The 22,190-nt window shown below is 40.6% G+C and overlaps 1 long non-coding RNA gene across 1 annotated transcript; it reads right to left on the bottom strand.

The window, feature by feature from the left end:
* Positions 1 to 12,387: 12,387 nt before the first annotated feature.
* Positions 12,388 to 22,022, bottom strand: LOC134156059 (uncharacterized). Its single transcript, XR_009961815.1, has 3 exons — positions 17,475 to 22,022; positions 14,318 to 14,399; positions 12,388 to 13,165 (listed from the first exon to the last, which is right to left on the bottom strand). It is a non-coding gene; the product is annotated as an uncharacterized LOC134156059 (long non-coding RNA).
* Between the last annotated feature and the right edge of the window lie 168 nt (positions 22,023 to 22,190).

Below are 22,190 nucleotides of genomic sequence, written 5' to 3'. Positions count from 1 at the left end.
TACTGTTAATTTTGAAATTTAAGTCAATGCACAACTCTTGAGCAGCAGAAGAGGTCAGATTTTTTTTACTTGCTTTTGAATTACAAAGTTCTAGACTATGGAAGTGTTAGCCTCTTTAATACTGGGTATCCCTTTCTTTAGAGAAAGGAAATGGAGTTGGAAGCTCACAAGAGAGGTAATTTTGAAACTCACTGTCTCCACACTAAATCTATTAAACTATTGCAGGAAGAGAGACAAGACTGTAGCGACCTCTCTCCTTTTTGGATAGCACTCTGTGATGTGCAAGCCAGAGAATATGGGCAAGAGAAGAAATGGGAGACGGGAAGAAAATGTTGAACAGATTTTGAAAATAATCCAAGTATTGTCTTAAATGATGGTAATCCTTGACGATGAAAGCAGAAGCTGCAAGTGATGGGACTTTCGGGTAGAGAATTCTTTTTACTAATCGGAAAGAGAAATTCTGTGCAAGCAAGCTAAAGGAGAATAATAGTATTAGTCATTCATCATGCTCTGAGATTAACTCTTTTCAAAACACTGATTACAGCTCTAAGTACAGCCCAAAACTGGAATTTATAAATCAGACGAGAAAGTGGCATTTTAACAGTTCACTTTCAGATCTTAGCCATTGTCTTTCTACATAACAAAAAGCTGCTTTTACAAGCTCATGAAATTCCATTCTATATGGTTATTCATGTTATATAGTGAATTTTTGTCATAAAACATACTAGGCTTCAGACAGTTTGAGAGCTTACTGCCTAGGACTGAAAGCTCTGCAGTGTATGGCAGCCCAGCATTCAGCCCTGACTACTGCACACCTCTGTGAAATTTCTCTGGCTTTTAAATCTCATCAGGCACCTGCATATAGAGGTCAGGCTGAAAATGTCATTTGGAGTGGGGGTCTCTTTTTGCCTTCTCTGCTGTGTTTGGCCTCCCGGTTGACACAGAACCCATGGGAGAAGAAAAGGCCAGTTCTCGCATGGAGCACGGAGTGAGCAGGAACAACAAAGCCACTTTCATGTGTCACTCTTGGACACCCTTGTCTCTTATCCAAGGCAAACCACTTTAGCTCTGAATACCCAAGGTCACTGATAAGCATGTGGTAAATTAAGTCATGAGAAGATGCTGAGCTTCTGGCAAAGACACCTCAAGAGAATAACATGGAAGACCCATTTGGGGAAGAAGACAGGAGGAAGAAAGAAGCAGGAGCAAAGGTTGTCAGGCAGTAGACACCCTTCTGTCAGAGGATACCTAGTCTAATTTTTTTTTTAAATTATGGCCTGCAAGTTTAAGCACAATAACCCTGAAGTTGAAAACTTCTATGGATTCTAATTTAGCAAGCCTCCATGTTCTCTGGCTCTCAAGGAATTAAGTTGCAGAGACAGTTCTGGACTGGTTCACCTCCAAACATCTGGAGGTTGTACATCGCAGGTGCCTGGAGCTATTCACAGGCCCCAAGAAAGATTAGTATGTCTCAGAAAAGCTTCTCCCCTTCTCTCTTTGCCTCTTCTCCCTTGTGCCTGAGTCTGTGTGGTGAATCATGGCATCCCTGATCACAACTCAGAGAAAGGACATATTTGTCCAGCAGGATTCCAATAACTACAGGCATACACTTAAGCTCTTGCCCAAATGAAAGCTTTAACTGATGCTTAGCTCATACCCTGCCAAATGAAGCCCATAATGAGTAATAACACCAGTGCTCAATGATTATGAAACTGTGGTCAGGCTAACAAAGCAAGTGCTCATCCTGTGCTGAATATGAAGGAAGCAGGTTGAAAGCTCGTTAACATAGGTGATGTTGCTAGAAAAGATCCTAATGTAATTTTAGGGTTAGAAGATTAAAAAATTCATTATAGGCATTCAGAATGTACAGCTGGTAGCCCAGGTGAAACTCAATTGATCCCTGTATGTAAATTGACACTGTATCATTTGTATGTACCTTAAAAACATACATTTAAAGAACATGTAAATTGCCTACACACAGCAAGACAGAAAATAGTAATGTTGAGGTTACACATTCATTCTTACATGAGTCTCTTTCCCTTCCTTAACTTGTAATATAACATTTCTATTTCTCTATTTGTTCTAGTGTATCAAGACATTCATTTTATATCCTCACCTAGACCCAAAGCCAGACATTCTTCCTTTCTTTTGTTCCTCAAAGCAGTTATTATTGTGTCAATAGATGTCCAAGTATTAATATCAAACAGAAATTTTAAAAAGGGAACAAGCATCATTGCTTCTTTTTTAATGTCTCCTTTTTCCTCTTTTGAAATTATCCTTCACTACTCACCTCCTAAATTAAATTTCTTTGAAATATGCGTAGCTGAATTAGGGTCCAGTTCAATTCCTCTTCAAACAAACTAGCAGAATTCCCAGCGACGCAAATGAAAGGGAAAATGAGATTGAGCTGCATACCTCCCAACCTTAGCTTCCTTTTTTCTGTTCCTTCTTAGATTCACTATGCATTTAACTTGGTTTTTGAACGTGACGGGGCTTTTCTGACCACAGCGTCAGCCTGTGCACCTTCGGCTCTGGCTAAATCTACCTGAAATTGAGAAAGCTACTGATCTCCAAGAGATTATATTTCTACACATTCTGGGGAAATAGCAGAGAAGAGACAGCCAAATCAGTAATCCTTCTAGGAGAAAGGTGACAGTGTGAGGTGGATGGTTACTCCCTCTATTTTGCCAGTCTGTGCTCCCTCTTGCTAAGGCAATACATGAGAAGCATAGTTAGTAGCTAGGTCATAAAGAACACAGAGAAAGATGAGCCAGGATGAATGTGATAGGATTCTCACATCGCACATCAGATGCCCAACTGTGGAAATCAAGATTCACAACTGACAACTCAAACTGAATGGTCTGTTAATTTTTTTATTTTTTCTTTTTTGGAGGGGTGGGGCGTCATTTTGATCTTGACTTGCAGTCCTTGTGCAGATCTCAGTTCTGAAGAGAGATCCAAATGTGTCAGATGTGCAATGGCTGAGCTAACTAAGCAGAAACTTTAGGACTTAGCCCACTGGCAGTAAAAGCTCACTTCCTCACAGCATTTCCTCCCCAGATGTCAAATAAGTATTTCACCAGAGTACCAGCTTATGTCACCCAGGGCAGCTGTGAAATCTCAGATCAAGTTCAGCTTCAAAAAGTACCATTTCACCTGGTGCCGGATTTTTACCTCTTCCCTCAATGATAAATTCACCAAAACGTTAATATTTCTTCTGGAATACAATACATCAAATCCCAGGTCTTAAAAAAGAAGGTTTCTCTACAAAAGTAGGACAAGATATATGAAAAACAAATCCTACAGCCCCCTCAGTTGTGGGAATTTCTTTCATTATAATAGCCATTGCAGCTAACAAAGCTTGGCTACAGTTAAAACCATTTGCATGCATGTTCCATTTTCTTCTTCACAGCAGCTCTGATATTTAAAAAAGCTTAATTTAAAAATGTTTTCCCCATACACTACATCCACAGTTACATTGTCCAGCTTCTTCAGCATCTTCAGGTAAATCCTACCTGACCCCATGGTTTTGAGTACATCCAGCTTCTATCAAGTCTCTAACTTGTTCGAAGCTTCCCCAGTGAGGAGGGCTGCCCCTCTCCATCCCAAATCATGCTAGTGCCAGGCCAAAAGCCTTTGCTTGTGAAGAATGAGGGAAAAAAGTCACTGAATACTTAAACCTTTTTGCTCTATTGTAACTAGGGTTCCATCTCCACGCGTCAATGGGTCTGTGCTTTTCCTGAACTTACTTTGAAATTGGCATTTCACAGAGTCTATCCAGCTCCCATCAGCGCCCTTCAGCAATCTGAGCCCGAGCTTGGCTTTGCCTTCCTGACTTTGACACTAAGTACCTAACACTGCATTATACTGCCTGTCCTTTCTACTTTCTCTCCACTCTTTTTCTTCACCAGTTCAATGAGAAGCTTATCATCTATCCATCCAGATCTCCTGAAATTCAGTCTTTCCACATGATGTAATGGTTCATTCCTGAGCTCTCAGTAAGTTGTCTTTAGAAACAGGCCAGCCTTCCTGGGCACCGTTCCCCCTTAGAGAAACTCCCCAGAAAATCCTTGAACAAGCCCTGTTTGCTCCCACAAAGTCCAGGATGCTCTTCTCAACCTCCAGCCTTCCTCTGGAGCCCAATCTCCAGCTCCTTGTGGTTGCTCCAGCCAGGGCTGCCCTGTGGGACCAAAGCTGCCAACAGTTCTTCCCTGCTTGTGAAAAGCAGGTTGAGTCAATCATTGGCCCTGTTCACCTAATACGGCGTTTCCATGAGGACCCCGGAGCCCTGTGGGTTTCCTGCCAGATGCTGTGCTGCTCTCCCAGCAGGCATCTGGGTGTTTGAACCCAGAACCCAAGGATGACAGCCTGTAATCAGGAGCCTACTGCTAGTTGGGAGCTTCTGCTAGTTCCCAAGGGGCAAGAACCTTTCTGCCATGGGTAAGCATGGACTGTTAGTACCATCAGGCATTGCCAGCCACAGCTGCTATTAAACTTCGTGAGACTGTTCTATAATAGCTTGCCATAGAAAAGGCTAGGTGGTCCTCTATTTTTAGATCAGCAAGAGCCTTTCTATCAATTACAGTGACACTTAGTATAATGAAAATGATACTCTTAAAAAATCTGGACTTCCAAACTTCTTTCTGAAAAAGAAAAAAACAAAACCAACCAGGAACATCAACCTAAATTACTGCTTATCAGTTGCTGATGTAATTGGAATAAGTTTTATATGCAATACAGCTTTCCAGGTTTGCTTTCATTTTTAACTATTTTCTCACACAACACCCATATATATGTCTTACCCTGCTCCATTCAAAAACTTCTTTTTTTAAATTTTGATACAGCATCTGGGTCTTGGGAGGGGATGCTGGTAGTTACTAAAAACAGACAAGTATTGTATAGATGTTTGGTGGGTTTTTTAAGTTAAATAAGAAAATTACCATGTCTGTACTATGGCACTTTTATTAAACATAACTACACTTTGTTCAACCTCTGATTACAAAACCCCTGTTCAGTAAAGGCTAAGATCCATATGAATGCAGTGGGGGCAGGGAGGAGTTTTCAGCATAGTGGTAATGGAGTCTTCTGCCCCTGACAACAATAGTATGTCTGAGAAATCTCACTCAGGGATAAAAATGGTATAATGGGGGGGGGGGGGGGAAGATATATTGGCTTGGCACTGGCAGCACTTTGTCAGGCTGGGTGGCTACAAAGTGCTGTAAAACAGTACAGTCTGCATCAGTGAGACATGACCTTGATATTATGTTGCACCGCACTAATGTTTTTAAAGCATCTGGAATCTTCAGCACTGAAGATCAGACCTAAAAATGTGCAACGTGATGAAAAAGTGGTTATCTTTGAGGCTTTTCTCATCTGAAAGACTTTAATACTCCTTTTTCTACAGGAGAAAAAGACATCCCTGTCAGAGCTGCTGAATGTGGTATACATGTGTTTTCACCAATTTCAGTCTGTGAGGTCAAAAATTAAAGGTGGAGAGTGTTGATCCATGAGGTTCACTCTCTGCAGATATTCACTATCACAAATTCTAATTTTAGCATCAGAGATCCTAAAATGAGATCCTTATTCCTGAGGATGAAGAATATACTGAAGATAGTATAGAAATGGCAATAATTCTCAGGAATAAATACCATATAAATTTAGAAATAGCTTCAGCCCATCTAGTCCAACAGATCTTATTCCAGTGTCCTAGTTTCATCTGGGTTAGAGTTTATTTCCTTCCCAGTAGCTGGTGCAGTACTGTGTTTAGTCTGAGAACTTAGTCTGAGAACAGCTCTGATAACATGCCAATGTTTTAGTTGTTGCTCAGAAGCACTTAACCCTGATCAAGGACTTTTCAGTCCCACGCTCTGCCAGTGAGGAGGGGCACAGGAAACCAGGAGGGAGCACAGCCAGGACACCTGACCCAAACCAGCCAAAGGGGTATTCCATACCACATCATGTCATGCCCAGTATATGAACTGGGGGGAGTTACCCAGAAGGGACCGATCACTGCTTGGGTCAGGCTGAGTAACAGTCAGTGGGGAGTGAGGGAGCAGCTGTGTGGTACTTAGTTGCCAGCTGGGGTTAAACCGTGACGTCTAGTCACAGGTATCAGCCAACAGCAAGTTCTTCATTCAAAGCTCAGTCGTGTGGTGCTTTGTTGTCTTGATTGCAGTAAAGTCTGCAGTCCTTAGTGTTTTGAGGACTGGGTAGAAATGAGAAGATTTTTTTGCCTTTCTTACTCCTTTGCTTTCACAGTTCTAGGTTAATGGTGTTTGCCAGGGCACCTCCGTTTACACGGCATTTTTTATTCCATATCTTACCCTAGCTGTCTTTATCTAATCAGGCTTGTATGCTGGCACTTATGACTAAATACCTGAACTGGAACTTGATTCTAGTATCTACAGGGGCGTACTATCATCTACATGATTACCCACCCTCTCACAGCAAGCCACTAATGTTTCATTTTAGTTTAGCTTTAGTTTCATCTGTTATTGACACTGGCTGTGTCTGCCCAAGTTGAAAGGCTAAGGACTGACCCAGTAACAGTGGACTGGATGGAATTTCCCACTATATCAAGTTCTACCTATCTGGTATTACCAACAAACAACCTGCACCTTCTTTTTTATAAACTAAGTTCTGGTTTAAAATTACATAGATTCTGTTCTTCATTATTTCTATTGCTTTAAACCAACCAAAACTTTATTACTCCCACAGTTACAATCCATCCTATCCTTCAATCTATATTTATTCATGGCTAATTTGTATCCATTCATTCCTGTGCCAGTATTGTTCTTTAGCATAAGTGGCTCCCTTCCTTCCAGGTGTTTTACCTGTTTTGCATTCACAGAGAGTAACCATGACCTCTTTCAGCCTTTGTTTTTCTAAGCTGAGCAAGCGGTCTTCTCTGAAGCACTTTTCGTTACCATCATCACTTATCTGCACCTGTTCTAGTCTAAATTCCCTCTCCCTCAATCACTGATGCTCAGAAGTGCATACAATACTCCAGATAAGGCTTTGGCAGAGTCACACACCTCCATGAATATGTCTCTTTTTTTTTTCCCTACAATTACCTTAATTGACACATCTAAGCACTGTGCTTTGAGGAAGCTTCTCATTAGTGGCTCATAGTCAGATTCTGATCAGTTAGTACATCCCAAAGCCCTTTATCCCCTCCATTATTCCCACCTGGCACTCCCACAGTACTTTCCCCAGGATATTTTTGCAGGGAATGGTTTCATGCATACAATTTTAACCATCTAAATGTTAGCAGCCAGGCTCATCAACTTTAAAGTAGCTATCCAAGGCAGTTTACATAGATAAATCCCACTCTGTGATTCATCCCATCTATCTCAAATAAATCTCTAGTGCTAACTTGACATCTCAAACAAGAGGTCATGCATACTCTGGGATATGTGGGCCATATTAGAAATATGCAAATATCCAGCTCTTGCCTTGGACCCTGGGGCCATTTCTCTGTCTCACACTAGCCCCAGAAGTCCCATTTGTGTCCACTATCTCCCCAGTTCTCTCTGACCTTATAACATCCCCAGCCAAACAAGTGAAAACCAAAGCTCCCACACTGTTGATCAGGTTCATCCACTGTATAAATACTGACCCCCTCACCCAACAGTGAAGAGACACACATATCTTCACAGACACATTCAGACTAAGTTACGCCAGATGTTAAGCTGGGAAAGGATTAACTGGAAAACAGCAACAGGGCTTGGAAGGAATATTATAAAGAAGATACGGACTAGACTGCTGCTCACTTTCCTGATCCTGGAACAAATGGATGGAAACACCCAGATGCGAGACAACTTTTAAGTTTGGTGAACCACCCTGGGAAATGCCTGAGACTATGGGACAGCTCAAACCATGGCTGCAGGAGGGTTAAGGGGAGATGCTGAGGAAAAGACTTTCTCCTAGATACCTATCCTGGGTTCAGCAGTAGCAGTCATTTTTCTCCTTCTTAGTAGCTGGTGCAGTGCTGTGTTTTTGACTTTCAGCCTGGGAACAGCGCTGATAACACCGGTGTTTTTAGTTGTTCCTCAGTAATGTTTACTCTGACCAAGGACTTTCTGAGTCTCATGCTCTGCCAGGGAGGAGGGGAAGCCGGGAGGAAGCAGAGACAGGACACCTGACGCAAACTAACCAAAGAGGTATTCCATACCACAGCAGGTCATGCCCAATATATAAACTGGGGGCAGTTACCCCGAAGGGCTAGATCACTGCTCGGTCAGGCTGGGTATCAGTCAGCGGGTGGTGAGCGGTTGTATTTTCTTCCCTTGTTATTTCCTTTATCATTATTATTACTGGTGCTAGCAGCAGTGATTTGTGTTATACCTTAGTTACTGGACTGCTCTTATCTCGGCCCATGAGAGTTACATTCTTTCAATTCTCCTCCCCATTCCTCTGGGAGCAGGGAGAGGAGGGGGGGGGAGGGAGCGAGCGAGCAGATGCATGGTTCTGAGTTATGGCTGGGCTTAAACCACAACAATACCAAAGAAACAATAAATACTCACTACCATGGCTTTTCTCACTCAGAAACTTAAAAGAGGAACAGGGTAGATGTGGGACAAGCCCACATTATCTATGGAAAAGCTGTTGTCACTGTCTTAAAGGAAATCATGGTTAGAAGTTAATTGATTGTTTTCCTGCATGAAAATCCCAGGCTTAGGAGCCCAGCAGACATACCTAATTTGACAAGCCAGGCAAACAAGGCAGGTGTAGGTCCACGCATCCATTCCAGGACCAGGAATGCAGATACTATGACTTTCTCTGAGCTTGCTTATCTGAGCAACTTCCTGGTGGTTGTAGTTTGCCCAGCTGGCTCTCTTCAGAGTTTTGTTCTCAGCCCTACTCCCAGCCTTTGCCCTTACCATGACCCTCCTGCTCTTATCACTGCAGGTATTATGGTACCTTGAAGCACTAGGAGTCACTTTCTTAGTCTGTTTGGTTTTGTTGCTTGAAGGGGATATTTTTAACATTTCAGTTCAAGGATTGAAGGTTCACCAGCACCCTGCTAACTGCCCAGCACTTTCAGCCAGAATACAGAGGCTTCCCATGCAATACTCTTGAAAGATGCATCCTATTTAGGCACAGCCACCAGTCTCCTTCTTATGAGGGTCAGCTTTCACCTGGCTTGGTTGGTCCCCTCTTGTGTCTCTCAGCTTTGAGGTTGCTGTGAAGTCTGTCCAGATACCCAAGGCTGTCCGAGTTGCAGTTTGAGATAGAGACCCTGCAAGTGGCTGCCCAGGAAGGTTGAGAGACTTGGTAGGGACTTACTTACCTGCAAGAAAAAAAGATAATTTGTCTCAAGTGAGAAAGTACTGTCTGAGTGCAGAAAGTCTCCTCCAGATACAACACTAAGCTTGACTTCAAATGACTAACATTTTTCCTCACATTTTTAAGTTTATCTTCAGGCAGTGACCCAATATACAACCACACATAAGCTACATGTGTATCCATCTTTCTACAATTTGCACGTTTTAAACAACGTTAAAAGGTAACAGCGATTATCTCAATATAATAAAATTATCAATGACAATTGTCACATTCTACTTTATAATTTTCAGAAAGTGAAGTTTTGCTGCATTACCCAAAATGTTCCACAGACTTGCTAGCAGAACCAACACTTCTCAACCTTAAACCCTGCCTCTCAGTCCTACAGAAAGTTTTATGAAAAGAAGGCACTAGCTACGTTTTACAAAACAATACAAACTCATAAAGCTGCTATAACTCTGTATTTTTTATTCTGCCATAGTCTATGCATCCACCTGGCACTTATTACATTATAATTCCTATAATAAGTGTGGCGATGCCCGCATCTATTTAATTTTTGCAAGTCCTTGATTACAGCCTTTTGTATAGAGGCAGTTCCTGGTGCTCCAGAATTGCAACTAGGAATTGCGATAGACAGTAAATCTAACTGATTTTGAATTGGGAACAATAGCTGTAATGAAGATCTGCATTTTTAAAAGCATGAAATTAACACCAGTATCTGCTTCTTCCTCCAGCTAAAAAGTCAAGCTGAACTTGTGTAGGGTTTTGTGTTTCTTTTGCTTTGATGACAAGTATAAAGCATGCAGGTCAGCTGCTGCCCAGGTACTATGCTACTATTTTGAATATTGTTTAAACAAATGGTTAACCTATGAGAAAGAAGCAGCAGGACAAATCAGTAGATATGCCAGGGACCAATGGATGAAACAAATACATAGCTGATTCCAGGGTCTGATCTGAGACATTACCATTAGAAAACCTGGGGTTTACTCTGTTTTGCAAGGCAAAATTACACAGTTGATAAGGCGAGAAGAATCTTCCTTCTACAGTTTCTTCACTTTTTTTTGTATTTTGTATATGCATGTTTAGTAATACACATGACATCAAACACAGCTATGGCTTAGGTGTCCTTTATTCTCCTCCAGCCTTTAGATGTAGAAATTCAGTGAGTTTGAACACACCCTAATGAAGACATGACACTCAATCCAGTCATTACAATTTTTTAAACATAGAATCATAGAACCAACTAGGTTGGAAATGACCTTTAAGATCATCAAGTCCAACTGTTACCCCAGGAAATCACCAAATACAAAATAGAATAATATTATGGTAGACAAAGTATTAATGCTTATGGTTTTGAACAGCTTAAAAACCATCTATTCATCAAGAAGGCTGAATTCATAGTTACTGTAATGCTGTTTACTTATTATTTTTATCATTTTTTATTTTCTAGATATTGTTCCTTTAGCTGAAATCTCCTTCAGCTTGCTTACCAACTTATTTGCTCAGTAACTGTCAGTAGTAACAGTGAAGAATGATTTACTTCAGCTTTCTCTGGGCCAGATCATGAAGTTTCTATTTAAATTTTGTTTGGTAACTTCCATGAGCTTTCAATGGTTTGTGCCTTTCAAAATCCACAAGTATAAGCTGTTTTATAGGATGCAGAGCAGTTTATGTGAAGAGTTCACCAAACTGTATGCAGAGTTAAAAGGCAAGGCTAAGCATGAATCTTTTAGATGCCATTGTACGATGGCAGAAGAAGTCCCTCCTAGTCTTGTTTATGACACAGAGCCCTTGAAACATGGAAATTTCAATTCTCTAATTTAAAGTCCTTTACCAGTCCATGAGCAAAAGCAGCTATTCATTAATCTTCATTGTTACAGGATGAAAAATACTTGGATGTTTTCACAGAAACTGTGTGTATTGGTATAGTCCATTTAAGCCAGAGATATAAATATCTATGCTAATACTGCAAACTTTCCTCATCCTGCAATAAACCTATCTTGAATCTAGGAGGATTCCTACAGCAGCATTAAATTAGTCTGCAGCATTAGGATGGCAGTCTTCTCCACACCATCCTAAAAATTACTACAGAGCCAATATCTGATTCTGAATACAGAGACAATGTATTTTAAATGCATGATGTTACACCAGAAAGGTTTTGACATGTCCTAAAGTTGGAGGATGCTATGCATCAATCCTCTATGATGTCTAGATGAACTTTGCCATTTTGAAATAGAAGTTAAAAAGTTAGATTGAGTTTTGCTCCAGTAGGCATTTATTTGAATTATGCCCCTGGTTTCAATGGAAAAAGAATTGTATTTATTATTCTAATGTGCTAGTAAATTGCTTTCCCATGTATCTTTGTATTTAAATGAAATGTTGCCATTAGTTTTCACAGTCTGTTTACAAGAAGATACATCCTACAACTCAAATTAATCCCTGGGGAAGAGTTATAAAAGAGTATTGTTACTGTTGCTGTGACATCCAGAATTCTAGAATTCCTTGGGTTTTCCTACAGTAGCATGGAGTTCCATCATTAAAATGCACACGTGATTAAAAGTGTGACATATTAAAAAACAATTGATGGAGTCCATGAGAATTTAGAAATACACCAGCATGTTTTTTCCTGCATCCTAACAAATGGGTAAAAAAACAGCAAGGAGTAGCTCCCAACCTAAACTCTAAAAGGAGGAACTAAAACCAAACAAGCTAAAGGCAGAAAATACATCTAGATCTGATATTAAATAACCTTTAGGTTATTTAAAAATAAATTGAAACTAAGGCAGTGCTCCTTAAAACTTCCTGAGGAAAACCACACAACTGAAACAATCTGCATCGTTTTTTTCTTATTTCTTGGATGCATTCTTCCTTGCCCTAAATATTTAGAGACGTTCATTGCATTCAAGTATGCTCTATATTTTGATTATGGACACAACTCCACTTTGCTTCAGTGAGTCAGAAGCAGTCAAAGCTTTAAATCCCCAGAAAATGCAAAGTGGTTAAAAAAGCTAAAGCCCTTGTCATCTTCTGCCAGCAGAGGATCTGGCCCCCAGGTACTTAAATACAGAAGGTAGGCAAAAAAAAAAAAAAAAAGAAAAGAAAAGAACAACACAAAAAAACGCTATCTGAAAAAGTCTTCATTTGCTGCTGCTTTGCCAGTCCAAAGTGAACTGCAACTTCTTCTTCTTTTTTCCTCATCCAAAATGTGTGTAAAATATGTCATGTAGTCATTAAAGATATTCTCTGCGGGCAAGAAAAAATCTTCCCAACCTCACAGGCACATAGAAAACAAAGGATAGTGAAATGGAGAAATGGTGGACCCACAGGAGGGTCCACTTGCACACAGTCTTCTTCACTTCAGCTTGCAAAGACATTAGGGGGCAGGCCAAGAAAGAAAAATAAAAGCATCTGAACAGTGGATCTGTAGCCAAAGCATCGCTGCTAAGAGCACTGGTACTGCACCAGCTGCTGAGGCTGAGGCTAAGGTAACACTCAACCATCCCAGACACCCAACAAGCAGACCACCGTGGCCTGTATGAAAGAAGGAAATTATGCAGTAGGGCAACTCTGTAACAATCTTACATATTCCTGCTTTAGATAACACCTTCTTTATAATAACGAAGTGAAGAATTATTTCAGACTCATTTCCTTTTTCCTTCATGAATACAAGTACCTGCTGCAAAGGGGGTGGATATTTAAAACCCCAAACTCGTGGCCAAATAGATGAAGTAAGTGTAACTACTTTACTTCAGACCTAACAAGTGAGTCAGCAGTCAGATTCTATTTCTCCTGCTGAAGTCAGGAAACAAATTAAGCTGACAGCATGCTTCTAATGGTGATGACATCACTCAGAGTGAAGTTATTTTCAGTCTCCACAGCACTGGTAAAGGAGAAGCATGAAAGAGAGTATGGGAAGCTTAACTTTTTCTCATGCCTACTAATACGTTTTCTTTCCACCCACTCCCTCAAATTAGTTATTTTTTTGCAATTGTCATTCCATGCTAAAAAGTATATATGCATTTTTCAAAGGCTTGTAACTGAATAATTTTTTTCTTATTTTCCCTTTCTTTATGGAGCACCAACACATGAGGCTTATGGCAATTTCAGCCTTGTATTAAGTGGGAACAAGTCCTCCAAATACTTTAGAACTGCACCTAATTAAACCAGGGAAGAGTTTAAACCATTTGTCAAAACATTCAAAAGTGACCTTATATGGAGTCTGTCAGATGCCCAACCTGTAAGCCCCAGAGGACAGTACAGAATAGGGCTCTACATCTGCAAAAATATCTCTCTCTCAAGCCCACTCCTAACTTTTAAAGTGGAGATTGAAGAGCTGCTTTTGCTTTTTGACAGTACAAAAGCCGTGCTTTGAAGAGCTTTTTAACTTGGAAAAAATACACTTTCTGGGACAGCAGCTGAGAGACACTATTAAGATGGATACAAGAAGACTCAAGGGGATCTGGGGAAGAGCAGGGATTTCTATGTGAAAAGCCTGAAGCACAAAGTGAAATAAAAAATGCATGAGGCTAAGAAGCACTAGGAAAGAAGATGCAGAAGAATACAGAACCATGAACAAGGTAAAGGATAAAATGAGAAAAGTGAAATTAAGTCAGGACAGAGTTCTGAGCCATGAAGCTGAACCTAAGTAAGAAGCAGAAAGAACTGAAGGTGAGGAAATGTCAAGAGAGATGAGAGCAGTTTGGTTTTGCTGGTGAGTGATGAGAGGAAAGGTGATGAAAACACTGCAGCAATGGGACTGCAACTCCTGGCAGTGGTGACAGACAGGAAATGCTGAATTGCAAATACACAGCTCCTGAAGGTACACGATTTAATGAGAAGCTGATGACTTGACAAGGACGATTAGAGAGGTTTTTTGTACAGCAAATGGGAAGATATGAACAGAAAGGGTTTAAGTATGAAAAAGGGAAGCAATGCAGAGATAGGTAAAAATTAAGATGACTAGGCAGGAAAGAGGAGATGTGGTAAGTGAGGAAATAGATGTACATGAGGTGGGTGAGCATCTCGTACTCACTCAATGTATTGCAGGGAGAGCAGAAGACATGCTTCTTCTGCCAAGTGCCAGAATTGAGCTGTGCAAGAAGGATGAAGAATACCTTGAAAGAAACACAAGAATGAAGTTAAGAGAACCAGGTCTGTCTTCAGAAAATAAAATGAAGAATAAATGTACAGAGGATTAAGAGGACTGAGAAAAGGCAGTCAGAGCTGACTAGAAGGAAATGAGTGACAGATTTCCTACTTGTCTCCAAGGAAAAATAAACCCAGTGTGGAACGTAATCCTTTAAACATGAGCATTGATATGTCACTAATGTTAAAGGGTTTTCTGTGGACTGAAGTAGACAAATTTTGTCATATGGATGAGTGGTGCTTTAAGGAGCTCATCAAGGATCTCTTTGTCCTGAGAAACTATTAAACAAAACAAAACAAAACAAAAAAATCTGTAGCAATAAAATTAATAATTAAAGAATCCTTGCAACAGACTGATTCAGCACCCTCTGGAGATGGCCATCTTATTGCAATTTACACTCTTTTAACCAATGTCATTAGTAGTGGTTCTAGAAAGCACAAAGGAATGAGACACTGAAATACTGCAGGAACACTGTCAACACTGATCAAAGCCCTCATCATAGCCTTTGTTCAACTAGGGCAAGCAACCCATTTGTGCTCGGCAGAGGAACATTCATTCTGGTGAGACAGGCAAAATAATGTCATTTCTTCCTGAAAACTGTGATTTTTAAAACAGCTTCTTTGAAGTCAGACAGTTTCAGTTTTGCTGAAAGTGAATCAGTAGAGGAGGAATATAATCCTGAGAACTCTTTTAATCCTTTCTACTGTCTGTGGTGATTCCATTTATTTGTAGGCCCACTCATGAGCTGAAAATTTGCTTCTTACTGCAAACTTTTAGTTGAAGCCATTCGAAGCGTTATCTGGCTGTAATGGATTTAATGAGACACTGAATGCTTGTTTGTTTCATTACTCTTGTATCAAGTTACTTTAAAAAAGAAAATATTTGCAGATTTCCGCAATTGCTTAGAGTATCTCTATGGCTTATCACTGTTATCACATCAGCCTATCCAATTTCCTGGGATTCATGAAATCTTGACACAAAAATTCTTATATAGGATTAACCGGCTATTAATTTTCAAGACACAGAAATGCTCCTTATATGCTCTTTAGAATTGTCTTTTCTCTTCCTTACTCTTCTAAAACAATTTAGAAAACTTTTCCTTCTTCCCTGTTTAAAACATCATCTCTTAGACTCACATTCCAATTTCCCCCTCCATCTTACATTACCTTCCTCTCCTCCACTGAATGACCAATAAGCCAAAAATCTTCTACAAGTTCCCCTCCTCCGCCTACAGTATCTCACCTGATCTAGCAGTAGGTCAAGTCCTACTACTTCTTAGCTTAAGCATACCATAGCCCAGAACATTTTACAGCTCAGACAGCACAGATCTTACAGTTCTGGACTTACCTGTCACATACACACCTTTTTGAAACACCAAAGCTCCAAATAAAGGACCATTTCTTAATACAGCCTTCAGCTGCTCTGCAACACTGGATAAATGTTATTGCCTCATCATCTTGCTACTCCTTATGGCAGGGCCTTGAGGATGTCAGCTCCATTAAATAGGACAAAGTGGGTCAGCACAGCAGGGGCAGAGCGCAGTATCCATGAGGGGGACAGGGTTGTTCTAGCTAACACATTTCTCTCCATTCCCTTCAGATAATGACATAGGTTCCATCATGTTTATTCCTCCCTTCAGTAATCACTGATTTTGAATGATGGAAATGAGCACTCACTGTGGAACTGTGTCATCGCATGGTCCTGGAATGATTGCTGGGGATCTGAAATATTCATATTCAGAGTAGGCTCAGAGTAGGCACAGAGTAGCTCCCGTGAGTGATTTTTCTCCTGTAAATCACTCACATGAGTGACCTACACAGAGTAGGTCCCGTGTGTGATTTTTCACCTGTAATCACTCAAGGGACAAAAGGAAGGGTACCAGTATACTCTGGAGTTTGCCAACACCCAGCTCATAGTAAGTGGTGAAGAAATACTTCAGGGTAAGCCAACCATCAGTGAACTTCTTTTTTCACAGTTGTATACCAACAGTACATGTGAATGTGAATCCATTACATACCTGAATTACAAGGGGGCCAGAGCTCATTGCAGAAATTTCCCAGCTGCACTGAACAGCAGACATCATGCAGGCAGGTGGGGAAAATACTACATACATACAGCCTGTTGCACAACATACACAATTACTATACTTTGTGATTTACATTTATGATGCAACAAGTTTTATTGATCACTGGAAAACACAGGCACAGTCACAAACTTTCCCTCCCATCCCCCAAATGGCACTGCTTGGTTCTCTGCAGGGGAAAAGGCAAGGCACAAATGTGAGATACTGGTGGAAGAGTGAGTGAACTGTCTTGACAGAACACACAGGTCTTTCAAATCAGTGGAGGCAGCATACCACATTTTTAGGTCTGATCACTTCAGAAAAGATCAGCAGACTGCCAAGAATGAAGCTCAGTTGTTATCAAGCAGAAAAAACTACAGCTGCTAGCTCAGTCAGGAGAATCCTGTTGAGTGTAATTAGGGGTCAGGAAGGAGAAAGTAAAGCTTTCTATATTTAAAGGGGATTCTTGGCTAAGAGTCACTGGATAATCTATAAAAGGAAATGAAGACTAAGATTGTTAGAGTAGATGATTTGGTAGGTAGCTTTTAAAGAGATCAAGGAATGGGGAGGACATTAAAACTATTTAATTGGGAGAGCATAAAACCAGGAAATTGAGGTGGTAAGGTTAAATCCCCCAAAAGCTAGACAAACTGCTTTGCATGTCAGTAGACTTTAAATCAGACCTAATTTGATAGCAATAATAAAAAGCAATAATAAAAATTATGTGACCCTTAAACTCCTAGATCTTGGGGAAAAGACAGGGTATATTTAGTGCTGTGGCCTCTTCTTGTGGAAGCTGACAAGTTTGTTATTACTATAATATCTTGTATAATATTATATTCTACCTCTATGACCTTTGTTTTTTTTTTTTTTTTTTTGTGAGCAGCTTTCTTGTGTCATTTTTAACCCAGAAGAACCCCAGCCCTTGGCAACTGATCCTTACCCATTCTCTACAGTTTCCTTTTTGTCTCAAAATACCACAGTCTGAAATTCTGACCTGCCTATGAATGTTCCACTATAATGGGGTGACAACCTGTAGTCAGTATTTGATAGCAGGTTTCCATGTAAGATTTCAAAGCTCAGCAAAAGGTTTCTCATACTCTGTGGTGAACAGGGTAATCTTTGTCACTCAGAAGATAAATCTGAGCTATCTGTAATGTACAGAAACACTAAAACAAGAACATATGTTGGAGGCAGGTATGGTGTAATGAGACCGTATTTTACTTAATTCCAGATTTCCACTCAGGATGTAGAAACCACAGGCACAGTATTTCCTGCTAGTACAGTGACCACAGATAAAAGTCAGAGCAGTAATACCATGGAACCTAGCCCATTATGCTTTACTCTTTCAGTGTAAACATACATACATTCAAAAAAGTTAAGTTTTAAGCAATGAGTCAGACACCGTATCTCTAATATACATAGGATTTAAAGGTATTCTTATTGTCATTATCACATCTTCTACTACACTCGCAGGACCAGAACTTCAAAGAAGAGCCTGCCCGAGGAAAATGTAGGAAATGTTCGCATTCCTGAATGATTCCATCATCCAGGGGCCTGTAATGGTGAAAGCACTCTTCAGCAGATGTTGCTTAAAAGGTCAGGTTAAGTCTTAATACACAATAGACATTCATTTCAGTTCTTCCCATTTTAATTATTGATTGTAACTCCAACCCTGATTCATATAGCCAATCCTTCTGGTGTCGCTGCTGTAACAACTCATACCAGCTGGAAACTTCTTGCAACACTTTGTCTCTCTCCCCTTGGTCTTTTGTCAGCTTTCCAAACATCAATGTAACATCTTTTCAATATCCCAATGAAGTTAAGGAGATGTTCTTTATATTCACAACTAAAGCACAGAGCAACCAGTTCTAATTAGCACTAAGGCTTCCTTAGTCTGTTTCGGCAGGATGTATTTACACTTCTCCAATCAAAGCCTCTTCACACTTTTGAAAACATCATGAAGAAAGAAGTTCCCTTAGTTGAATCTCATCTATATTGAGTGACTTACTAAATTATACAGTTGTCCTTTGTGATCTGCTAGGAATTGAATCCAGGTGTCTTAAGAGACTCTCTGCATCTACTGGCTATACAAATAAATGGTACTGATTTATTTTTTTTTTTTTAACTCCTTGGGGGCTTTTCCCATGGAAATTTGGACAGTAACTTCTGTATATTTTCTCGTGCATTAAATTCAAATTACACACCTCAGTACTATGGTTGTAATACTTTAAACTGAATTTCACATTTTTGGAAAGCATTTATTTTTTCATATTCTATTAATTTTAATCCAGAAGAGACTGCATTATAATTCACGCCTAGTACAATACTGCAGTTTCTAGATGAGCATCAGATTGTGAGTTTTGTTGCTATAAATACTTTGCTTTGTTTCCCTCCTCCCCCTTTCACTTGTATTTTAAAAAGACAAGTTCAAGCTACAAAGTATTTTTCTGATAGTAACATTAGAAAACTAATTCCATTTTACACTTATTATTTTTGGGTTAGGACCCAAAATATTCATTCTCTGCTATGAATTCTGCATTAATTGCAAAGAGCAAGTAGCTACTACTTCAAAGCTAGCAAAGCATTAGCTACCACCAACCATAAGCAAGCTTCCCAAATTTCTGCTACTCACACACCAAGATGCCTTTTGTGGGGAAAGACAGCTAAGTCCTACTAAGCTGATGTCTCCCTTTCAATAGGGTGACATTTTAGTGAGATTTGTTAGAAGCGAGATCAACAAATGGTGGGGTTTGTGACACCCACCTAATTCATATAACAGGTTAAGAGGATTTTATACAGTATTGTCATTTTGGCGTTATATGCTACCCTTCTCCTAATGAACAGGATCAAATTTTCCAGTGCAATGCATGCAAAACATTTGTCTGGATGGAATACAATTGCAACCACTTATGCAAAGGTGAAATCAACCCACACAACCAAGTCTAGTGACAGACAGTTATTAGTGGTGACTACAGTCGAGTAGTGATGGCTGTGCCTAGAGGGAAAGAAGGTAAAAGGAAAGGTCTGCTGCCACAGCTGAAAGCATGATCTTGCTTTGGCCTAAGACAAGAGAAATGAAAAATACAAGCTGCTGTCTCGAGGCAAAATATCTTCAGCATCTTACCTCTCACTGGGATGGCAATCCAAGTCTGAGTTTACCAGGATCTGAAAGTCAGAATCCCCTGCATCTCCCAGAGATTTACTGATAGATTTCTCTTCCCTGTGGAGACAATTTCCAAACAATTTTCTTGCCCTGAAGTCTGTTCTTGCACTTCAGCTCCTATTAAAATCCTGATGCAGCTTTCTCCTTTATAAAATTTAAATGTGTGGTGTGATAATACTCAACCCCCTGAACAATGAAATGGCATACTTCTGCCTACCCTCTGTACTTCAGTGCCTGAGAAAAGGTCAGGTTTCTATTGTTTGCAAGCCTCTTATATGTGCATCCATAAAACCTCTGCCCTTGTTTTTTCTGGATTCATAGGACACATAAAGGCAAGAACAAAAGATGACCAACATACAACATTTAGAGATGCTAACTGAAATGTGACGCCCACTCTCCTTCTAAAAAGTTTTTAATTCAAACAAGGAATTTGGAACAGGTATCTATGGCAGGAAAGGATTAGACAACTATGAAAGGAAAAGAGATCACTGAAATTTTTATTTAAAGGAAGGAAGTCTTACATAAAGATGGACTGCTTGAACTGTGCTAAATGCAAGCTTAGGTTTATGTTTTTCTTCCTGTTACCACCTTTCAGCTGCTCAGGCTCTTCTCCCTAATGGCACGTCTCAGGTGTACGTACCTGTGTAGTTGATGCAGGTACAACTGCACGAGCTTTGATACTGTGAGTTATCCCCATGAAGGAATAGAAACTGATGTTTCCAGAGGGATGGAAAGAAACACTTTTTTTTTCATTATGGAATTTTACATGAACTCAAGGTTTTTTTAAAAAAGTCCTGATTTGCATGTCAACCACATTATGTACAACTGCTGTGAACATGAGTTTTCTGTTCAACCTTCCAGCAGTCAGTTTGAGATGGAAATGACCTGATGCTGACCAGACTACAAAAAAATTATTCCTCACTATTAGTATTATGCTATTAAGCATAAAGACAGCCAAGCGCTACCGAAATACCTATTTTCTGTTCTAAATTTCATACCAATGACTGGCCAGAGTTTTGCAAAGTGCCTCCATTTTCGAAGGAAGCAGTTCTGACCTCTCTTCAACCTTTGATGGGGTTGGCTGAGAGGGAGGGGAGGAGGGATTTGAGGACAACAGAAGGTGAAAAGGATAGGGTTAGTTTTGAGGTATACATGTTCCTCAGTCTAACTCACCATGTGGCAGCCCAAGCAACTTCACCACTTCAAAACAGAGACTGATGCAAGGGCCACAGTGAACTGCAGTGAGCAAAGATAGGGCACAGCTGCTTCTCCCAGCTGGCAGTGGGGATGGCAAGTGATCATTCAATCATGACATTTTACTTCAGATATGGAAGCCCCCGTAGTACCAGCTGAAGTCTGATTCATTCTGAGCAACTGCCTATCCACTCCTTTGTACCTCTTCATAGATAGGTATTTATGTTTACATGACTAGGAAGTGAGATGAAAAAAGTTACCAAACAGAAACAGGAGTAGGCTGTGTGCATACACACACACATTTTTAATTACTAGCACTCTTGCCATTCCTCCCACCTCCAAAAAAACTCCAAATATTTAAAGAATGTTAACTTTTACCAAAAATGGAACAATGCTTTGGGGGAGTGAAAATGAAGTAGCCTTCTCAAACTGTTCTGAAAAATTTGGCTGCAACAGCAAGACGTCCAGGACATCTGTCCAGCAAGACACCAGGACCTACCTTCAGTTGCTGGTATAATGTTTCAAGGGTTCTTCTGCATCAGCCAAGCCCTCTGACACTGCAAAACGATGACTATTTATTACAGTGCTTCATATTTTAAGAGAGCCATGTAAAAACACACAGGTTCACAGACCTCAGTATATGTAAGTCAGCTGTTTGCATACTAGCTAACAGCTGATGATACAAAGTAAAACAAGAGCTGTTTTCAGAACCTGCGGGTTGGTTTGGTTTTCTGTTGTTTGCCTTTTTTTTTTCCTGACAGCTTTTTCTTCATGTCTCTCAGGCTGCAGAAGTATGACTTCCTCACTTCGAGGCAACTCTTACTCATGCAGCCCAACCGCTATTTAAATGGCACTGCTATAAAAACAAATTCCTGCATCTTAATTCCTTTCCTTCTTTACCGAATGATATTCCACACAACGCTGTGTCTGCCTCCCCGTCCACACTCCCTCCCAACTTACCCATCTGTTCTTCTGTGTATACAAGCAAACTCTTCAGTTTCTCCCATTTCCCTCTACTCCCCGGGCCCTGGCCATGCTTCCCAAGGCGCCTTCAACAACCTTTCCGCAGGGGCTGCCCTGACTGAACCCCACAGCGGCGGCTCCGACAGCGAAACCCCACACGGGCGCCTCGGATAAAGAACCGCGCCTCAGCCCAGCCAGCCAGCCAGCCAGCCAGCCAGCCAGCCAGCCAGCCAGCCGGCCGGCCGGCCCACCGCCACCCTGCGCAGCGTCGGCCAAAAACGACCGAGGCTGGAGAACAACTAAATATGGACAGGCCTTGCCTCAGGAGCCCGCACCAGCCCGGCCGTCCGCGGTCACCGAGCTCTCCCCCCGCC

This window comes from Pezoporus occidentalis, unplaced genomic scaffold, assembly GCF_034315485.1.
Source record: "Pezoporus occidentalis ecotype Australia unplaced genomic scaffold, CSIRO_AGI_Poc_V1 ctg81, whole genome shotgun sequence".
Lineage (NCBI taxonomy): Eukaryota > Metazoa > Chordata > Aves > Psittaciformes > Psittacidae > Pezoporus > Pezoporus occidentalis.
The sequence above is the reverse complement of the archived record's forward strand: the minus strand, read 5'-3'. Positions and strand labels throughout refer to the sequence as shown.